The sequence below is a fragment of the Loxodonta africana genome, chromosome 8 (assembly GCF_030014295.1).
Source record: "Loxodonta africana isolate mLoxAfr1 chromosome 8, mLoxAfr1.hap2, whole genome shotgun sequence".
NCBI classification, from domain to species: domain Eukaryota; kingdom Metazoa; phylum Chordata; class Mammalia; order Proboscidea; family Elephantidae; genus Loxodonta; species Loxodonta africana.
In genome coordinates, this window is record NC_087349.1 from 83,881,912 (window position 1) to 83,903,262 (window position 21,351).

Consider the following 21,351-nt stretch of genomic DNA (forward strand, 5'->3'; position numbering starts at 1 on the left):
GGCCTCACGTTTGAAGACCTGGAGCCCAGCTCCGACATTGTCCGGGCCTCTGTTAACACCTGACTACATTCCCCATTCCTGTTTTGTTGCTAATAAATAAGCTTTCTCTTCCTTAGCCTTGAAGAAAGTTTATTTCCCCCCTTTCTTGCCTTCCTATCCCCAATTGTATCATGACAAAATGCCAACAACCCCATTTTCCATCCTTAACAACAGAGGTTCTCAGGTCCTCTTTTCCTTTCCCCTCTGTTCGCCCAGCATGGAGTGAAAACAGTCTGACAACACTCTCTCCAGCTTTCAGGTGAGGTCTTCACCTTTCTCCACCAGGGGAATTGTGTAGCATCCACATCTCCACACCAGGCTTCTGGGAAAACTTTGAGCCCACTGTGGAATACAGTCTTCCCTCGGGTCACAATGATTGTTGATATTTTGTAAACAAAACTTCCTTTTACTGACTCTTGCTGAGCTGAATGAAAAAATGCTATTCATAAGATATGCAAAGAACATATTATAACTACTAACATTGTTTTCTAAAGGCTTTACAAACACTGGACTATTGTCGTTAGTAAGTATATTTGTTTTAAAGCCTCTATTTTATCAGAAGCCTGGAAACAGAAATAGGAGAGTATTAAAGTTATAGTCCCCACCTGGTGATTTTTCTGGTTTTCCAAAACCTGATTTTCTTTTTCTTAGAGTAACTAGATCTACATACATTAGTTATTCTCTATCCTGTGAAAATAATACTTTATCTCAGCATATCTACCTAACTTCCATTCACTCATGCGGCTTAGAAGAGATGAGCTCAAAAGGGAAGTTAACTTCAAACGAAATTTCTATTAAGTAAATAACTAAAGTTTAAAGCAGAAGAAAATCCAGCCGGCCTACTCCATTACTTAACTAAGAAGACAGGATCAATATACAAGAGTTGGCCAGTTTGACTGATTGTTTTGATCAATTACATTTATGGTATTCAATGATGTTTCAGTTTACAATAGTACACACCTATATGCTATTACATGCACATGTTGTTGTTAGGTGCTGTCAAGTAGATTTTCGACTCATAGGGACTCCATGTCACAGAGTAGAATTGCCCATAGGGTTTTCTAGGCTGTAGCCTTGATGGCACAGTGGTTAAGAGCTAAACTACTAAGCAAAAGGTTGGCAATTCGGATCCACCAGCTACTTCTTGGAAACTCTATGGGGCAATCCCACTCTGTCTTACAGGGTCATTATGAGTTGGAATCAATTCTAAGGCAATGGGTTTGGTTGTTTTGGTTAATCTTTACAGAAACAAATCACTAGATCTTCCTCTGGCAGAGCCACTGGATGGGTCTGAACCACTAACTTTTCAGTTAGCAGCTGAACACTTAACCATTGTGCCACCAGGGCTATTTATTATATATAGTCTTATTATATACATATAAACTCTTTAAAAGGACAAATTTTTCTAACCTCCACTCCCCAAATCCCATTGCAGCCTGTATTTTCTGGAGAACCCTGAGACTCACAATCAAGCTTTTCCTCCTTCGGTGTGTTGCAGAGTCTGACACACCTACCACAAGTGGTAGACAGTATGATTTTACGTGGTGCATGAATAAACTTTTATTTTTATTTGAATAGGTATATATTTATTTTCCAGTAGATTAGAAAAACCATGACTAGTATATTAACCTACTGTTCTTATATAGTATTGCTTAGGGTGAGATTACTGTAAATAACCAGTGAACTCAAAGAAAAATATTAAATAAAAAAATAATAAATAGTACATGAATATGACAAAACCATGACGTTGCTACAAAACGACAGAAGTTGGGAAGACCCTACTCTCTTTCATGCTGCCTGAGATATCGTGGTATTTCATCAGAGTTAAATAATGTGATGCCTGGTCCTTATCCATCTTCCTTCTGTAGTATTTCAAATACCCAGCCATTGCCAAAGCGAGTTAAGGCAGGGCTGACTTTCTCTGCTCTCCTGTTTCTTGCATAGCTGGAGCAACAAGTTACGACCTACCTGCTGCACTGATCATGCTGTATTTATCAGAAATAGCTACCATGCATTTTTCTGTCTAGAGGTCAGTGACTTAATTTGTATTTATTTTACTTTGAAGAAAGAGGAAGAAGTGGCAGCGATCTCCTCTCCAGGAACCTTGGGCAGCTGACTTGGTGTCATGGGGTCTGTCAGCCTGGAGGTATTTCAACACTAGGCTCAGGCTCCTCCCACACAGGGAATCTCATGACTCCATGGGACTGCCCTGGTGGCTGTTGTGCCAGAATTGTCTTGTGAAAAATACAGAGGTTCCGTGAGTTAAAAAAAAAAACCTTTGCCTTCTAATCGACTCCGACTCATAGCGACCCTAGAGGACAGAGTAGAACTACCCATAGAGCTTCCAAGGAACGCCTAGGTGGATTTGAACTGCCAATCTTTTGGTTAGCAGCTGTAGCACTTAACTACTACACCATCAGGGTTTCAATGAGTAGGTCCTGAAAAACCTTTTTATTTTATGCGGACTTTATGGGAAGAAGGCACTTGTTCTTGCAGGGTTTGATTTCTTTTCATTCATCATTGTCATTTATTGAATTACAATAAATTTTGTTCTAGAAAGGATATGAAGGAACTAACAAAAATATGTAGAATGGGATAAAACTTTGGAGGAGTGGATGAGAAAACTGGTACAAAAGGAAAGGGAGTGCAGAGAAGATAAAATGGAGCCAAGGATGAGGACTGCCACCAAAATGTATGTTGTATGGGCTCCACATTTGCTGACAATGGCCACAGAGTTGGCTCTGAACTTTCTGACAAGATAATGACGGCAACAATCCCTAGTGTGGCTCTCAGAGCCCCTAGCTTTTTTTTCTAAAAAGAGAACACAAACAAACAGCTGCTCAGGAGAACGCTAACTACTCCAGGTGCCAGGATCAGAGGGAAGTTTCTCCTATGAATGCAATGCCTTCAACAGAGTCCTTAATAATATCCTGTGGTATACAGCAACGGGTTCTTATAATGTCCTCTAACAGAGGCGGGAGCTTCATGCCAAAGTAAGTGTTGGAAATCAGTTCTTTGGGGAACCAAGACTATGCCCTGGAGGGACAAAGCTCAGCTGGTTAGCTTAACCCCTGGGCAGGTTTTGGGGGACTGGTGGGGCTGTCATACCGCACCTCTGTAGCTATTCTCTCTAAGCAAGCTCTACAAACTCTTCTACATTAGTGAGTCCAGGGAAACCCTCCCTGAAACATGCAGGGACGTAGCTGTTCTTTGCTGCTGTGCCAGGTGCTTTAAGGAGCTGAGCTGGAGCCTGGAGGCTGCACTAGGGCTGGCTACATAATTCTCAGGGCCCAGGGCAAAGAGAAAATGCAAGGTGCTTGGTTCAAAAATTGCTGAGAATTTCAAGATGACAACAGTTTAGCTGAGTCCTGAGGACATTAGCAAAAAAAAAAAACTAGTGAAATTCAAATAATGTCAGTAGTGTAGTTACTAATATTGCACTAATACAGTAAAACCTGAGAAAGCCAGAACTCGTGTAAGGCAGAATCCTGTCAGTGAAGGAAAACTCAAGTATCTCCCACTAAAATGAGTGATAGAAAAGTGGTAAGGCTGCATCTTGTCAAAGGCAGAGAGCTTGCTGAGACCAGGAAAAATAAGACAGTCTCCCCCAGTTCTGGCTTTCACAGGTTTCACTGTACTAATTCCCTGTTCTTGATCATTGTACTCTTCAGACGAAAATTAGACTGGACTATAAAACATAAAATAATACTGGTGAAGAGTGTGCTTCTTAGTTCAGGCAGATACACAAGACCAAATGGGTGGCTCCTGTCTGGAGGCAAGATGAAAAGGCAGAAAGGGATAGAAGCTGGGTAGATGGGAACAGGAACCCCAGGGTGGAAAGGGGGAGTGTGCTGTCACATTACAAGGAGAGCAAGTAGGGTCACATAACAATATATGTATAAATTTTTGCATGAGAAATTAACTTGAGCTGTAAACTTTCACCAAAAGCACAATAAAAAATAAATAAGTAAATAAAATCAGTGACCTAAGACTCCATCTCAGAAAGCTGGAAAATGAATAACCAATGATGCAGAATAGCCAAAGTATTTTTAAAAAGAACAAAGCTAGAGGACTTACACTACTTGAGTTCAAGACATTCTGAAGCTGTAAAAAACCCATTGCCAACGACTCGATTCCAACTCATAGCAACCCTATAGAACAGAATAGAACTCCCCCATAGAATTTCCAAGGATTAGGTGGTGGATTTGAACTGCCGACCCTTTGGTTAGCAGCCAAACACTTAACCATGGTGTTATAGTAATCAATAATGTGTTATTGGTGAAAGGCTAGACATGTACATCAATGAAACTGAACAGAGAGTCAGAAATAGACCCACACGTATGTGGTCAATTGATTTTGGCAAAGGTGTCAAGATAATTCAATGTGGAAAGGAAGCCTTTTCAAAAAATTGTGTGGGAACAACAGATTATTCATGTGGGAAAAAAATGAACATCGATCATTACCTTACACCATACACACTTAACTCTAAGTGAATCATAGATCTGAATGGAACTAAATATTATAAAAGCTAAAGCTACTCTAAAATTCCTAGAAAAAAAAACAGATGGGATTTTTATGACTTGCAGGTAGGCAGGTAGGATTTCCTAAATAGGACAAAAAAAGCATGAACTTTGTATGATAGGTTGATAAACTGGACTCTCAAAATGTAAAGCTTTTGCGCTTTAAAAGATACCATTAAGAAAACAGAAAGGCAAGCCACAAAATCGGAGAAAATATTTGCAACACATAAACAACTGCTATAACTCAATCACTACCCATTGCCATCAAGTCTATTCCAACTCCTAGAGACCCTATAGGACAGAGTGGAACAGCCCCACAGAGTTTTCAAGGAGCGCGTGGTGGATTCGAACTGCCGAACTTTTGGTCAGAAGCCATAGCTCTTAACCACTACACCACCAGGGTTTCCAACTCAATAATAATCAAACAAATAACCCAACTTTAAAAAGTGCAAAATATTTGGACACTTAATAAAGGGATGTATATAAATGAAACACATGAAAACATGCCAATATCATTTGTCATCAGAGAGATGTAAATTAAAACCACAATATGATACTGCTATACACCCATCAAAAGAGCTCAATTAAAAAAATTTGACAATGCCAAGTGGTGATGAGGATGTGAAGTAACTGGAAGCCTCATACATTAGTTGTGCATTGGTTGTGAAAACGATACAGCTGCCTTAAAAAAATAAAAAAAGTTTGGAAGTTTCTTAAAAAGTTAAACATGCACCTACTACCATAAGGGAAACGCTGGTGGCTTAGTGGTTAAGAGCTATAGTTGCTATCCAAAAGGTAGGCAGTTCAAATCCATCAGGAGCTCCATGGAAATCCTATGAGGCAGTTCTACTGTATCTTACAGGGTCTCTATGAGTTGGAATCGACTCGACGGCAACGGGTTTGGGAAACTCTGGTGGGTGAAGTGGTTAAGAGCTATGGCTGCTAACCAAAAGGTCAGCAGTTTGAATCTACCAGCCACCCCTTGGAAACCCTATGGGGCAGTTCTACTCTGTACTATGTCTGTCCTACAGTGTCGCTATGAGTTGGAATCTACTCGACAGCAACAGGTTTACTACCATAAGGCCCAGCCATTCCATTGCTAGGTATTTATCCAAGAGAAATGAAAATATATGTCCACACAATGTTTATAGCAGTTTTATTTGTAACAGCCAAAAACCGGGGAAGGATGCACATCAATATTCATGAACAGGTTGCTTTATATCCACATAACGGAACACTACCGAGCAATATGAAAGGCCAAACTACTGACCCGCACAACAACATGGATGTACTTCAAAATCATTATGCTGAATGAAAAAAAAGCCAGACACAAAAGACATACATATTGTATGATCTCGTTTATGTAAAATGCAAACTAAGCTACAGTGAAAAAAAGCAGATCAGTGACATAATAAATGTGTGTTGTTTTAAACCACTAAGTTTGTAGTCGGGAGAAAGATGTGGCAGTCTGTTTCCGTAGAGAGTTATAGCCTTGGAATCCCTATGGGGTCTCTGTGAGTTGGAATCGACTCCATGGCAGTAGGTTTGTTAAGTTCGTAGTAATTGTTACGCAGGAACAGATAATGAATACAACAGAGGAGGTATAAGGTGATATTAAGATATTATTATTAACTTATAATTCTTCTTCTATAGAGAGGCATACTGAAGCATTCAGGAAGTGTCTGAGCTTTGTTTTAAAACAATGGCAAAAAATGATAAAAAATAGATGAAGCAAATATGGAAAATGCTAGTAATTATTAAATCCAAGTGATGGATTTATAGGGAATCATTGTACTAGTCTATTTTTATGTAAGTCTGAAATTTTCCTAATAAAATGTAAATATATATGTACGGGTTGGTGGTTTTTATATGCGTGTGTGTATATGCATGTGTATATATACATAAATACTATATAATTATGTAATATGTAAGATATATTACAAAGTATATATGTATAAACCAAACACATTGCCATCGATTCCGACTCATAGCAAACCTATAAAACAGAGTAGAACTGCCCCATAGGTTTCCAAGAAGCGGCTGCTGGATTCAAACTGCTGACCTTTTGGTTAGCAGCCGAGGTCTTAACCACTGCACCACCAGGGCTCCTACATATTTATAGTTATTGTTAGTTACTCGTCTAGTGATTCCAATTTGTGATGACCCCTTGTGTGCAGAGTAGAACTGCTCTATAGAGTTTTCAAGGTGGTGACCTCTTGGAAGCAGGTCACTAGGCCTGTTCTCAAGGTGCCTCTGGGTGAGTGGGAGTTCCAGCTAGTAGCTAAGCACTCAACCGTTTGGTCTGCCCTCTTTCTGAAGGATGTACCTGTTAAAGCATATTTTCATAAACCCATCCTTTGAAAGATGGATTAAGCCTTTAACCTCCAGCATTGTGAGTTGTGGAGTCGGTGTGGGCTGGCCCAGAGGGGCGGCCACCTCCTCTCAGCAGGTCTGGTTGTACAATGGCCCTTATTTGCAGCAGGGCTGCCTTTCACTGAGTCCCGTGCCCTCTTCTGGTGCCAACCCCAGCTGCCTTTTTCACTATTCTGAGCTCTCCTCTGCCACCTCGGCCCGGGTCTCCATTCTTTCTCAGAAACCCAATTCCTGCAGCAGGAGCCACGTGTTCCGCTCGGGCCCCATCTGACAGCTGTGGCCCCTGCCCCAGCCCCACAGATATTCAATGTTCCCTTTCACAGGCTCTGGTTTGTTCCTGCCAGAAAAGTCCACTTCCTTTTCGATCCCCTTTTTCATGGTGTCACTTTTTTTGGCCTTGAGTGTCATGCCAATTCCTTGCGCACTTGATGAAATGATTCAGGGACAGAAAATGTGAATCAATGGGGGCTTTTTATTTTTAAACATCAGTAAACAGCGCGAATCAGTTCAATGAGTTCAGCCCCCTCAGTTATTTTCCCGCATGCTGTAGTCTCTGCCCAGCATTAAACCCCACTGAAAATGCCTCTTGTTACTTCCAGCTAATGAAGAATGTTGCTTTTTTCTTGGTTTGAACATGCTCCAAAATGTTGGCCTGAAAGATCAATTTAACACTGGAGAGCCCTGAATACAAAATCTTTAACTTTCCCTTTAATACAACTCCTTGACATTATTCTAATTGTTTTCTTTCCTCTTCATTTTATTCTACTCGCTGAAAGTATTTTGATCTGTTTGGTACTGCAAAATGTAATCACTTATTTTCGAGACATTAAAGATAGGACAAAATCCCTTCCATTAAAAAACCAAACCAAACCCAGTGCTGTAGAGTTGATTGTAACTCATAGCGAACCTATAGGACAGAGTAGAACTGCCCCATGGAGTTTCCAAGGAGTGCCTGGCGGATTCAAACTGCCGACCCTTTGGTTAGCAGCCGTAGCACTTAACCACTACACCACCAGGGTAGGTTATAAATAATATAATTAGAGATAGAAAAGGTTTGGTTAAACTCTTAACTTGTTATAGCTGTTGTTGTTGTTAGGTGCCATTGAGTCTGTTTCAACTCATAGTGACCCTATGTACAACAGAAGGAAATCATTATGTCTGAGCCCATTGTTACAGCCACTGTGTCAGTACATCTTACTGAGGGTCTTCCTTTTTTTTGCTGACCCTCTACTTTACCAAGCATGATGTCCTTCTCCAGGAACTGGTCCCTCCTGATAACATGTACAAAGTACTTGAGACAAAGTCTTGCCATCCTTGATTCTAAGGAGCATTTTGGCTGTACTTCTTCCAAGACAGATTTGTTCATATTTTTGGCAGTCCATGGTATATTCAACATTTTTTGCCAACACCATAATTCAAAGGCATCAATTCTTCTTCGATCTTCCTTATTTATTGTCCATTATAGTTGTATCTCCCTCAAAATAGCCCCTTCTCACTTTTTTTTTTTTTTTCAATATCCAGGCCTGGGAAGCACAGTTCCTAGTATGTTTAGTGGTTCCAGCAAAAAACATGACCCTCTACATTTTTGACATCAAATAGTCAGTGTTACAGTAACTTCTTGAGAAATAAAACTACAGAATAAATATTCTTGAAAAAAAAAGGTTTTAAGCCCAAAAACAATCCAAATATTGACCTCTGTAGTAATTAATGCTTCCATATTTTTAAAAATTAAAAATTTGTTCCTATTTGAAACAGTAAGAGCATAAGTTAAATGGTGCAGATGATGTAGCTTCACCCGATAATGTCAATACCTACTGAAACCCCCAGCACACTGAGAGGGCTCAGCAGCAGATTCTGGAACCAACTGCAGGGGTTCAAATCCCAGTTCCATTACTTACTAGCTGTGTGACTTTGGGGAAATTACTGCACCTCTCTGTGCTCTAGTCTCCTCATCTGAAAACTCGAAACAATTAGAGTAGCTACCCCAGATGGTTTTTGTGAGGATGTAAAGTACTTAGATCATTGTCCAGCACATGGAAGGTGCTGACTTGTTAGCAGTCATTGTCACCGTCATCATCATCGTCACTGTCATCATCGTCCAGTGTGGATGATGGTTAACTCAGTCTGGTCCAGCCTTTACAGGCCTGCCACAATGCTCTTCCTCAGGATACTGATCCGATCTTTTCTTATGCTCCTACTCCCTGACTCCTGCCTGCACCTGACAAAAACTTCCAGCAGTTTTCACTTGCCAAGTAGCCTGTCACTCCCCCAGGAGGAAATTACCCTGGTGTGGCATGGAAAATTACCCAGTAGTCACTCCAAAGGCAAGAATGATCAGAAGACCCCCAGGACACGGCACGAAACATATCTGGCTTTTCAAAATGCTCTTTAACATTTTTGTTTTTATCCTAGGTGAAGAGAGTTGAGATCATTTTATTCCTCAATTCAAGGCAGATTACCATCATTAGTTCATGTAAGTCCCTTCCTTTGTTTCACATTTTATTTATTCTTTTTTATTCCCACTCCTCAATTCCATACCCTCTTCTGCCATCCCCACCATTCTGGTTTAATGTAACTCTCTATTTCCAAGTGTTCTTACAAGGGTGTGTTGTGGTGGTGAACACCTGTGTAACATTCCCCCTTCAGCTCTACATATTTTTGTTGTTGTTGTTGAAAATATACACAGCAAAACATACACCAATTCAACAATTTCTACAAGTACAATTCAGTAACACTGATTAATTTTTTGAGTTGTGCAACCATTCTTACCCTCCTTTTCTGAGTTATACCTCCCCCATTAACATAAACTCACTGCCCTTAAGCTTCCTGTCTGAACTTTGAGTTGCTGTTGTCACTTTGAACCCATATAGATAGTTCTAAAAGGGTACAATGTTCAAGGCAGACATTTCTTTACTAATTAAGCTAAACGATTGTTTGATTTCAAGAAGGCTTCAGAGGATATTTTTGGTTTCAGGTTTAAAGATTATCTCAGGACAACAGTTTCCCAGGTTCATCCAGCCTCAATGAGAATTTTGAATTCTGTTCTCCATTTCCCTCCTTTTGATCAGTGTTCTTCTATAGAGTCTTTGAGGAAAGAGTTCAACAATGGTAGCTGAGCGCTATCCAGCACTACAGTTGTAAGATCCATGCTGTTCTGCTAATGCCTTGTCTGCTCCTCTAACTGCTGCCTGGTACCAGTGGTGTTCATTCCTACATTTTGACTATCCTATCTCCCAGTAATGAGCACCCAGATTGACAGCCACTCTCCTCTCCAATAAACCAAGGAAAAGAGGAATTTTCAGAAAATGGTATTGGGGAATCTTGCCTCGATGTGGATAAAAATAAACCTGGATCCCTACCTATTACTACATGTAAGGTGAACTCCAGGTAGATTAAAGACCAAAATGTGAAAGGTAAAACAATGAGACTAATAGAAGAAAATGTAGGTGAATATCTCAGTGACCTGGGGACAGGAAAGACTTAAAGTTTTAAAAGTATAAAGCTCTCTCAGCATTTCTTCTATTCAAATTGATTTTCCGGTCTTCTCTCACCTCTCAACTGCTCAGAGGTCATCACTGGAAGAAGAAAAAAACCTTAAAGCCTGTCCTTTCCTTACCTTCAATTTTTCCCTTTTTGCATGTAAAAGAGTAATATTTTTTTTCTAGGCTCATCTTTACATAGAACAGATCAGCAAACTATGGCGCATGGGCCCACCACATATTTTTATATGGCTCACAAGCTAAGAAAGGCTTTTTACATTTTTAAATGGTTGAAAAAAAGAGGAAGAATACTTTTTGACACATGAACATTCTATGAAATTCAAATCTCAGTGTTCATATATAAAGTTTTATTGAAACACAGCCACACTCATTCATTTACATATTGTCTATGCTTTCCCAACTATGACTGCAGAGATGAGGAATTGTGACCAAGACCATCGACTCTGAAAGGTTAAAATATTTGGTATTTGGCCCTTTACAGAAAAAGCATACTAATCCCTGAACTTGGGTACATGCCCCTGATGATAGGGATCATAGCCCATGTAATTTTATTTCTCAGATAGCTTAGCACAGTGCCTTCCAGGTAATCAATGCTGTTTATATCACTTAGGACCACTTTTGGCTTCAAGTAACAGAAGACCCTACTCATAGTGTTTTTGATTGTCAGATAATAAGAAATCCAGAGGTAGGGCTGGCATTGATTCAATAGCTCAGTGGTGTCAGGTCAGGGCCCTAGTAAACATCTTCTTGTCTATTCCTTCATGGTTGCAAGATGGCCATGGCAGCTCCCTGGGTGATTTACTCACGTGGCCATGTTCAAAGTCATAAAACTGGTAGCAACAAGGGGCAAAGAACTTGATCTAGTGCAGACAAGTAGATAAATAGCTGTTGTCAAGTTGATTCTTATTCATGGCAACCTTATGTAGAACAGAACGAAATGTTGCCCAGTCCTGCATCATCCTCATGATGGTCGGCATGTTCGAGTCCAATGTTGTGGCTATTGTACCCATTCATTTCACTTTTGCCCCTCTACTTTGCGAAACATGATGTCCTCCTTCAGTGAATGATCCCTCCTGATGACATGTCCAAAGCCAGAGAGTCAAAAACTGCTCTGTTGTAGTCCATAAGGGTTTCATTGGCTAATTTTTGGAAGTAGATCACTAGGCCTTTCTTCCTAATCTGGAATCACCATTGAACCCTGTCTACCATGAGTGACCCTGTTAGTATTTGAAATACCAGTGGCTTAGCTTTCAGCATCATAGCAGCATGCAAACCATCACAGTACAACCAACTGACAGACAGGTAGTAGTGACCTGGTATCTGTTAGGTGCTGTCTAGTTCGTTCTGACTTATAGCGACACTATGCACAACAGAATGAAACACTGCCCGGTCCTGCACTATGCTCCCAATCCTTGCTATATTTGAGCCTATTGTTGCAGTCGCTGTGTCAATCCATCTCATTGAGAGTCTTCCTCTTTTTTGCTGACCTTCTACTTTACCAAGCACAATGCCCTTCTCCAGGAACTGATCCCTCCTGATTACATGACCTAGTATGCCTCCCTCTTATTGGGAGGAAAATATTCCCTGGAGTCCCCCAGCAAACTTCCCCTCATCACATTAGCCAGAAGGGAATCCCATGCTCACTTAAACCAGGGACTGAACCCACTCCCCTGAGAGCTGGAACACTCCCGAGAACTCCACCCAAAACTGGAGGAATAGCATGGAAGGAGGACCAAGGGAATGGCTTTGGAGTAAGCCATGAACACGCTCGGCGCCAAGGTTAATTAATAATAAGGCTGATTTCCGATCTTGGAGAAGCAATTCAGAAATTTCTATGTGTGGGACCAAGCAATACCTTCATTCTAGTCAATCCTAAAACGGATAATCCATTTTAAAAGAGAATAACTTTTCCAAATAATTTCAAGTAGCTTTTCAAACCACAGAAGCACCAAAGTTAGCTGAGTAGTATTTACAAGCTCTGCTAATGAAATGTAATATTACACAATCAGGCCCTTTCTGCTGCTGGACAAGGAGGAGTCATATAGCTGAGGCTATAGATTGAATAGGTTCCCACAGGCTTGTGTAATCAAAATTTTATGTTCATAATGGCTGGTTCATCAGGATCACCAGAGTGATCTCTTTCAACGGTTCAACAAGCAATCAAACAAAACCATAGTATGTAATGGCTTATAACCAAAGTGCAGTTCTGAGGGAAGAGGAGAAAGACTGGGGTGTGAACACACAGGTTATAAGGAGAAGTTAAGCCAGTGCTCAGCATGTGACCCAGACCTTTGTGAGTCAGAGTCAGTGGCTCCGTGAGCATGTCGCAACAGATGGCTCCTTTGATGTTCCAAGCCCACAAGCTACACACTCTATTTATGAACCTCTGCTTACTAGATTCAGCAGCTGAGCAATAGAAGTGACAATCTAACAAGGCCTAACAAGAAAAGAAGTATAACTTTTAACATGAGAAATCTTTAAGGCTCAAGAAATCTTGAAAAACTTTGTAAAGAGGGAGTTAACAATACGGTGGTTCTTATACATTTTTTATTTGGTTGCTCTGCTTGCTCCATACCAGTGTTGCCCAACTTTGGCTCGTTCTGTGACTTTGTGGAATCTGTCCTCACCCTCTTGTCCTGTCCTTCACGACTTCCGCCTTCCTGGGTTCGCCTGTCCGCCCAGGAAAGGACATAAATAAGTCAACCCACACCAAAGTGAGGTGACTTCTAGTTGGCAAACAGCCCTCCTCCCAGGACGTGGGGGGAAACAGAGGGCAGTGAAGAGAAATTAGAGACGTATATGCATCAAATAAAGCACTTTGTTTTCACAAAGGCAATTGTCTGGACCGGTTAAGTGCATAGCACCAACTTTGAAGATGTTTCTTAATGTCAGAAGATGGTGAAGAGGTAGTCAAAAGAACAACACAACATATTTAAAATTTTACACTGCCATGAACCACAGTCCCTCCAAAATCCTCCCAGAAATTCGAATACAGCGATAGCAGGGCTCTCTGCTTTGGTCAAGCACTTCATTTTATATGACACTTTATTATCCATCCCTCAGTCCTCACATACACACACATTCCAAAATCGTAACAGATTTCCATTCTGTGGAGGATAGGTGAACAGGAAGGAGGCCAAGAGAGCGGGTGTCAGCTTCCAGCCATATCCCCTTTTCCACTGGGGTCTGGAGATCCTTGAAAGAAGCGAGGGTGAGGTCATGATGCCGGGCCCTAAGTAACTCTGCTCTGGAACATGGTCCTGTTTTATCTTACATAGCTGGGCACACTCATTGCTGACCTATATTTCTCCAGCCTCCATTTCCATATTTAGCCTTTAATTAGAGATATTGAGCATAATCCTTGTTTCGTTTTCATTCATTCTATGTAAAGGATGAATGAAACTGACCATTTAGCTATAAATATTTATCAGCTTTAGAATTCACATGATCAATAAAGAGAAGTAAATACACGTGCAAACAAGTTATTGTCCAGGCCCAGCAAACTAAGAAAATGCTGAGGATAAAGAGAGCAAGATGGCAACCTCTTTTTAAGAGGAATGTAGCCTCTTATAAAAATAAATCAGCTTCTCACTTTGGTAAGTGAAGTCTGGGGCCCTAAAAGCTTGCAAGTGGCCATCTAAAATGCATCAATTTGTCCCAACCCACCTGGAGCAAAGGAGAATGAAGAACATCAAAGACACAAGGAAAATATGAGCCCGAGAGACAAAAGGGCCACATAAACCAGATTCCATCAGCCCGAGACCACAAGAACTAGATGGTGCCCAGCTACCACCAATGACCACCCTGACAGGGAACACACAGAGAGTCCCTGACAGAGCAGGAAAAAGTGGGGTGCAGAACTCAAATTCACTTGAAAAGGCCAGACTTAATGGTCTGACTGAGACCAGAGGAACCCCCAAAGACATGGCCTCCAGACTCTGTGTTAACCCAGAACTAAAGTCATTCCCAAAGTCAACTCTTCAGACAAAGATGAGACTGGACTATAAAATATAAAATGATACTGGTGAAGAGCGTGCTTTTTAGCTCAAGCAGGTACACAAGACTAAATGGGCAGCTCCTGTCAGGAGGCAGGATGAGAAAGCAGAAAGGGGTAGGAGCTGGTTGAATGGACACAGGAAACCCAGGAAGGAAAGGGGGAGTGTGCCGTCACATTACAGGGATTGCAACGAGGGTCACATAACAATTGGTGTATAAATTTCTGTGTGAGAAACTACCTGAGCTGTAAACTTTCACCTAAAGCACAATAAAAAAAAAAAAGAATCTGCTATACAAACTGCATGTGAGCTAAGTTATATCTCATTACGTTTGCATAAATATTTTCTACGAAAGCATGTTTTTCTAGGCATTTTCCCAGAATTTTTTCATATGTACTAAAACCAGGACAAGCTTGCTAGTTTCTGTGTGCATAAACCTTTAGTTTGTTTAATAATTTCATGAGAATTGGAATAGCCCTTTGGGAGCCTGAGTCCACCCAGAGGAACCTCAGAAGAAATACCTGGCAATCTATTTCTGAAAGATCACAAGAGTTGGAGTCTACATGAGGGCAACTTTTTTTTTTTTTTTTCTCTTACTAGCATAAGGCCCCTAAACTTTCTAAATCAATCAACAAAAATTTTCCGGAGCCTGTTAAATGGCTTGTCCTATGCTAAGAGTTTGCATATATTTCTGTTTAAGACACATTAACTTCAATTACAACGACTAGAACAAAGTATTCAAAAGGTATTGGCAGATGTGATACACTGAGAAGGAAATAATACCCCTTATGTGGTGTTCCTGCCCAAAATGCTCCTGAATCTAAGCATGAGGAAACATCAGACGACTCCAAAATGAGAGGGATTCTGTACAAAAATCAGCCTATATGCCTCAAAAATATTAATGTCTTGAAAGACAAAGTCTGAGGGACTGTTCCAGATTAAAGAACACTGAAGAGGCATACCACCACCCATCTGTCAGTTTGTTGCACTGTGGTGGCCTGTGTGTTGCTGCAGTGCTGGAAGGTATGCCACAGGTATTTCAAATACCTACAGGGTCACCCGTGGTGGACAGGTTTCAGTGGAGCTTCCAGATTAGGAAGAAAGGCCTGGCCGCCTACTTCCAAAAATTAACCAATGAAAACCCTGTGGATCACAACAGAATATTGTCCAGTATAGTGCTGGAGGATGAGTCCCTTAGGTTGGAAGCCCCTCAAAATTCACAGTGGCAGCAGCAATGGATTCAGGCATATTAATGATTGTGAAGATGGTGTAGGACCAGGCAATGTTTCATTGTGTTGTACTTGGGGTCACCATGAGTCAGAGAAGACTCTAGGACAGCTAACAACAACAGTAACAAAGAGACATAGAAGCTAAATACAATGTATGAAGCTGGATTGAATTCCAAACTGAGGCGGGGGACAATGCTATAAAGGATGTTAATGGAATAATTGACAAAATTTGAATATAGGTCAGAGGTTAAATAGTAGTATTGTACTGATGTTAAATTTCCTGCTTTTGATAGTTGCACTGTGCTGTAAAGGATCCTTGGTGGCGCAAGTGGTTAGGCACTAGGCTGCTAACCAAAAGGTCGGCAGTTCGAACCCACCAGCCGCACCGTGGGAGAAAGATGTGGCAGTCTGTTTCCATAAAGATTACAGCCTTGGAAACTATTGGGCAGTTCTATCCTGTCCTATATGATCACTGTGAGTCGAAATTGACTCAATGGCAAAGGGTTATGGGTTACAGTGCTACATAAAAGAATGTTCTTGATCTTAAGGAATATGAACCGAAGAAAATAGGAGTGAAGAAGCATGATGTTTGCAATTTAGGGTTCATGAAAAAATAATGACATGTATGTGTGTGAGGACTTTTTATTCCCTCACAACTGGATCGATAAGCAACATCAGAATAAATGAGAAAATATCGACGTTGTCAAGGATTCAATTTTACTTGGGTCCACAATCAACGCCCAGGGAAGCGGCAGTCAGGAGATCAAATGACGTATTGCATTGAGCAAATCTGCTGCAAAAGACCTCTTTAAACTGTTAAAAAGCACAGATGTCTCTTTGAGGACTAAGGTGCGTCTGACCCAAGTCATGGTGTTTTCAATCACCTCATATGCATGCAAAAGCTGGATGATGAATAAGGAAGACCAAAAAAGAATTGATACCTTTGAATTATGGTGTTGGTGAAGAATATTGAGTATACCATGGACTGCCAGAAGGATGAATAAATCTGTCTTGGAAGAAGTACAGTCAGAATGCTCCTTAGAAGCAAGGATGGTGAGACTTTGTCTCACATACTTTGGACATGTTATCAGGAGGGGCCAATCCCCGGAGAAGAACATCATGCTTGGTAAAGTAGAAAAAAAAATAAAAGAAAGTAGAGGGTGAGTGAAAAAGAGGAAGACCTTCAACGAAATGGATTGACACAATGGCTGCAACAATGTGCTCAAACATAACAATGATTGTGAGGATTGTGCAGGACTGGGTAGTGTTTTATTCTGTTGTACAAAGGGTCACTATAAGTCAAAATCAACATGATGGCCCCTAACATGTATGTGTATGTACACATGTATATATAAAAATATATAGGTTGGTAGGTGGGTGGGTGGGAGGATGGATGGATGTATGGACGGACGCAGGGATAGATGATAGAGCGTAAATGTGGCAAAGTGTTAAATTTAGTAAATCTGGGCAAAGGGTGCATCGGAGTTCTTTGTACTAATCTTGCAACTCTTCTGTATTTTTGAAATTATTTGAATATAAAATTTAAAAAGTTGTGGGAACATACACCACACTTCTGAAATAAGTTGCACTGGGAGATTTTACTCTTGGTTAACACTAAAACATTATCTTGAGCAAGGCATGGGTGACTAAGTTGAGATCAAAAAGTTTTACAATGGAGTTTTGCAAGATTTATTTCCACTTTGAAAAGAATGCTGGAGACGGACAGGCGGGGTGTGGAAAGTGGTCATTAAATCAATTATGTGTAATGGGAACTCGGCCTTCATGTTTCCTCTTCTTATCTCCACTCCTGGGTAATCTGTCAGCGAAAAAAATGCCAGATGTACATTAAAACACCCTCCCTATTGTACTTACTTTCCCCCTTCAGCCCCGGCTGTTGGTGAGCATGTCTCCCTCACAGCCTGTAGGCCTCGGTTCCCCTCCAGCCTCAGCAACCTTTTCTTTGTCTAGAACCGTATAAGCCACAGTGCCCTCGTGAAGATTCCTGTCCCTCCAGAGCCGTACTGTCCAATACCGTAGCCACAGACACATGTGACTCTTAAGCACTTGCAGTGTGGCTGGTCCAATCTGACATGTACAAAACCCAAATCCGTAGCCACCGAGCCAATTCCAACTCTTAGCAACTCTATAGGACAGACTAGAACTGCCCCACAGGGTTTCCAAGGCTGTAATCTTTATGGAAGCAGACTGCCACATCTTTCTCCTGAGGAGCGGCCAACCTTTCCTTTAGCACCTTAACCACTGCTCCACCAGGACTTGTCCTGATACGTATTATAGGTGTAAAAAAGGAGCCCTGGTGGCACAATGGTGAAGTGCTCAGCTGTTAACCAAAAGGTTGGAACCCAACAGCAGCTCTGAAGGAAAAAAGACCTGGCAATCTGCTTCCTGTAAAGATTATAGCCTAGGAAATCCTATGGGGCAGCTCTACTCTGTCATACAGGGTCCCCATGAGTAGGAATTGACTCGCCTGCATACAACAACAACAACAACAAAGGTGTAAAAGACACACCGGATTTCAAAGACTTAATATGAGAAAAATAATATAAAGTATCTCATTAATATGTTTTTATATTGATTATATGTTGAAAGGCAGCCCTGGTGGCACAGTGGTTAAGAGCTCAGCTGCTAACCAAAAGGCAGGCAGTTTGAATCCACCAGTCTCCCCTTGAAATCCTGTGGGTAATTCTACTGTCCTACTATGAGTCAGAGTCGGTTCCACAGCAACAGGTTTTACATATTGAAATGACATTTTGGATATATTGAGTTAAATAAAAGATATTAGAATTAATTTTAATTGTTTCTTTTTACTTTTTTCTTGTGGCTTCCAGGAAATTTAGAATTACTCATGCAGTTCACATTGTTTCTTTTGGCCAGCACTACCCAGAATCGACTCTGGCAACTGGTACCCAGATGGAACTGAACAGCTCCTGCCTTGGCGCCCTCACTGTTCAAGCTGACATCTCCATCACAGCACCTCCATGCACATGCTTGTTCACCTGACTGTGGCCTCTTACCGGACTGTAAGTTATGTGAAGCCAGGGGCCTTATTCTCCTTTGTAGCCTCAGCTTCTGGCACGATGCTTAGCACACCTGATAAAAGGTGTTGTGTTAGTCGTGAACATTCATTCTCCTACTCATATTGTTTCCTCCCACTGGAATGTTCTCCCCACATCTCCTCTGTGTTCATCCAATTTAGCTCATCATTCAAGGGCCAGGTCAAGTACTACGCCCACCATAAAGGCTCCTTTGCATCCTCCATCTTCTCTAAACTCTTGTAGCTCTGTCTACATGACTTGGCTTAAATATCACATACCAATGATGTTTAGGGTTGGTTTTAAAATAATCCAGCAGACAACACCATACAGAGGGAAAAGAAACAAGATTGCCCATATATTGATTATTACTGAAGCTGGTGTTGAGTACTTGCAGAGAGAATAGTATTCTCTCTATTTTTGTGTATGCTTGAAAGTTTCCATAAAAAAAAAAAATTAAATAATGCCTCATACCTGTTTTATGGGTTTATGTCTTATCTTCCCAATAAGATCCTATGCTCCTTTGAGGTCAGAGATCATCGTTCGTGCCTTGGTGGATAGTGGCTACCATGGAAGAGTAGCTCTCCCCCAGTACTTGCTGAATTAAATTCTGTCCGAGGTGTTTAAAAAAAAAATTCCATTGAGAAAAAAGCCAAATTTAGGTGTGAGAAAAAGATCCAAGGTGTGATTCTACCTTCAGTTTCCTGGCTGCTGCTATGGTCATCCTCCCTTTTGACTTCTGCTCTAGCTCCTTCTGTTTTGGGCTTACAGCTGATCTCAACTGACTGAGTGCAGTACAATGGCTCCTGTGTTCAGAGTCATAGTTGGAGAATCCACAGTGATACAGCTGGGCGCTGAGTTTCCATTAAGATTTCTATTTTGGCCTACCCCTTCTCTCTCTCTCCACAGATCCCCCTCTGCCTCTCCTTACCCTGTTCACTGTTCTATGACCATTAACGGTAGAGCACATTCTCCATTGCTTCCCCATTCGCTAGGTAAGCTTTCACGTCTTCCTCCCTTTCTACACCGATAATTCCATTGTTGTTGATAGCTGCCTTGGGTCAGCCTCTGACTCCTGGTGACCCTGTATGTTACATTGGGTTTCCTTGGCTGTGATCTTTGTGCCAGCAGATTGCCAGCCCTTTCTTCCGTGGAGCCACTGGATGTGTTCAACCTTTAGGTTAACAGCTGATTGCAAACAGCTTGTACCACCCAGGCTCCTGATAATTCAATTAAAACACTTCAAAAACTTAAACAGTGTGATGATTTAAGAACTCAAAGAGTGTGATAATTCAGTTTCCTACACCAACTGACTACTGTTTCTAATTTCAAAGAGGGCCAGGAAGTTGATGAGAAAGGTTGTTCCAAAAATGTTTGCAGCCAACACTCCAAGAAGAGATGCCCTTTGCCTGCATCCACAATCCAGTTCCTTCACAGGTGGAAAACCAGGCGAAAAATAAACTAGCTGTTGTCACTTTGTGATTGCAGAGGTGCCCGGAAAAGAATGCGCTGAGTTTGTGATTCATTTTCTCCTCTTTCTTTGGAAAGCCAGGGAAGAACATTTTGGTGGGAGTAATTTCAAAGTTTAAAACACCTGGGAAGAAAGTTTAATTACTTATTCATAGGAAAAGCACCCAGACAGGAGAGACTGATGAGTTAGATATAAAACAGAAGTCTCCCAGTCAGTTGCTAATGCTCAAATCTGAAAAATGTGACTCTGATTATAAAACATCAGAAAGCTCACATTAGGGCAAGGCAGTCAAATGGGATTTTTCTCTCTTTGAACTGATCTATTTCCACTCTGCCAAATATCAAGGGCTTTGTTTCAACAAGTCTGTAACCCGTGGGAGGGCCTTCCCATCACAGGCTTTTCTTCATGAATAGAATGCTTTTGCTAAAATACCTGCTGTATAACTGTGGTAGCAGAATAATGGCCCCCAACAAAGTCTATGTCCTAACCGACATAACCTGTCAGTATGCTATGCTGCATACAAAAAAAAAAAAAAAAAAAAACCAAACCTGTTGAAGTCAATTCCCACTCATAGCGACACTATAGGACAGAGTAGAACTGCCCCATAGGGCTTCCAAGGAGCGGCTGGTGGATTTGAACTGTCAATCTTTTGGTTAGCAGCCTAGCTCTTAACAACTGTGCCCCCAGGGCTCTGCAAGGGGTGAATTAAGACTGTAAATGGAATTAAGGTTGCTAATCAACTAAACAACTAACCAAAAGCCAAGGTGGAGCAATGGTTAAGTGCTTGGGTGCCAACTTAAGGGTGGTGCAGTTCAAACCCATCAGCTGCTCCACAGGAGAAAAGACCTGACAATCTGCTTGCATAAAGATTTCAGCCTGGGAAACCGTATGGGGGCAGTTCTACTGTGCCCTATAAGGTCGCCATGAGTAGGAATTGACGGCAATGGGTGTGGTTTTTGGTTTGAGACACATTTTGGATTTCCGAACTCCAGAACTGTAAGACAATAAATTTGTGCTGTTTTAAGCCACCAAGTTGGTAGTAATTTGTTACAGCAGTGATAGAGAACTAATATAATACCCGTTTACAAAAGATGGGAAGAAGAGGACCTTAATCAATTTTTTTTATTTTGCTTAAAAACACAGGAGCCCTGGTGGTGCAGTGGTTAAGAGCTTG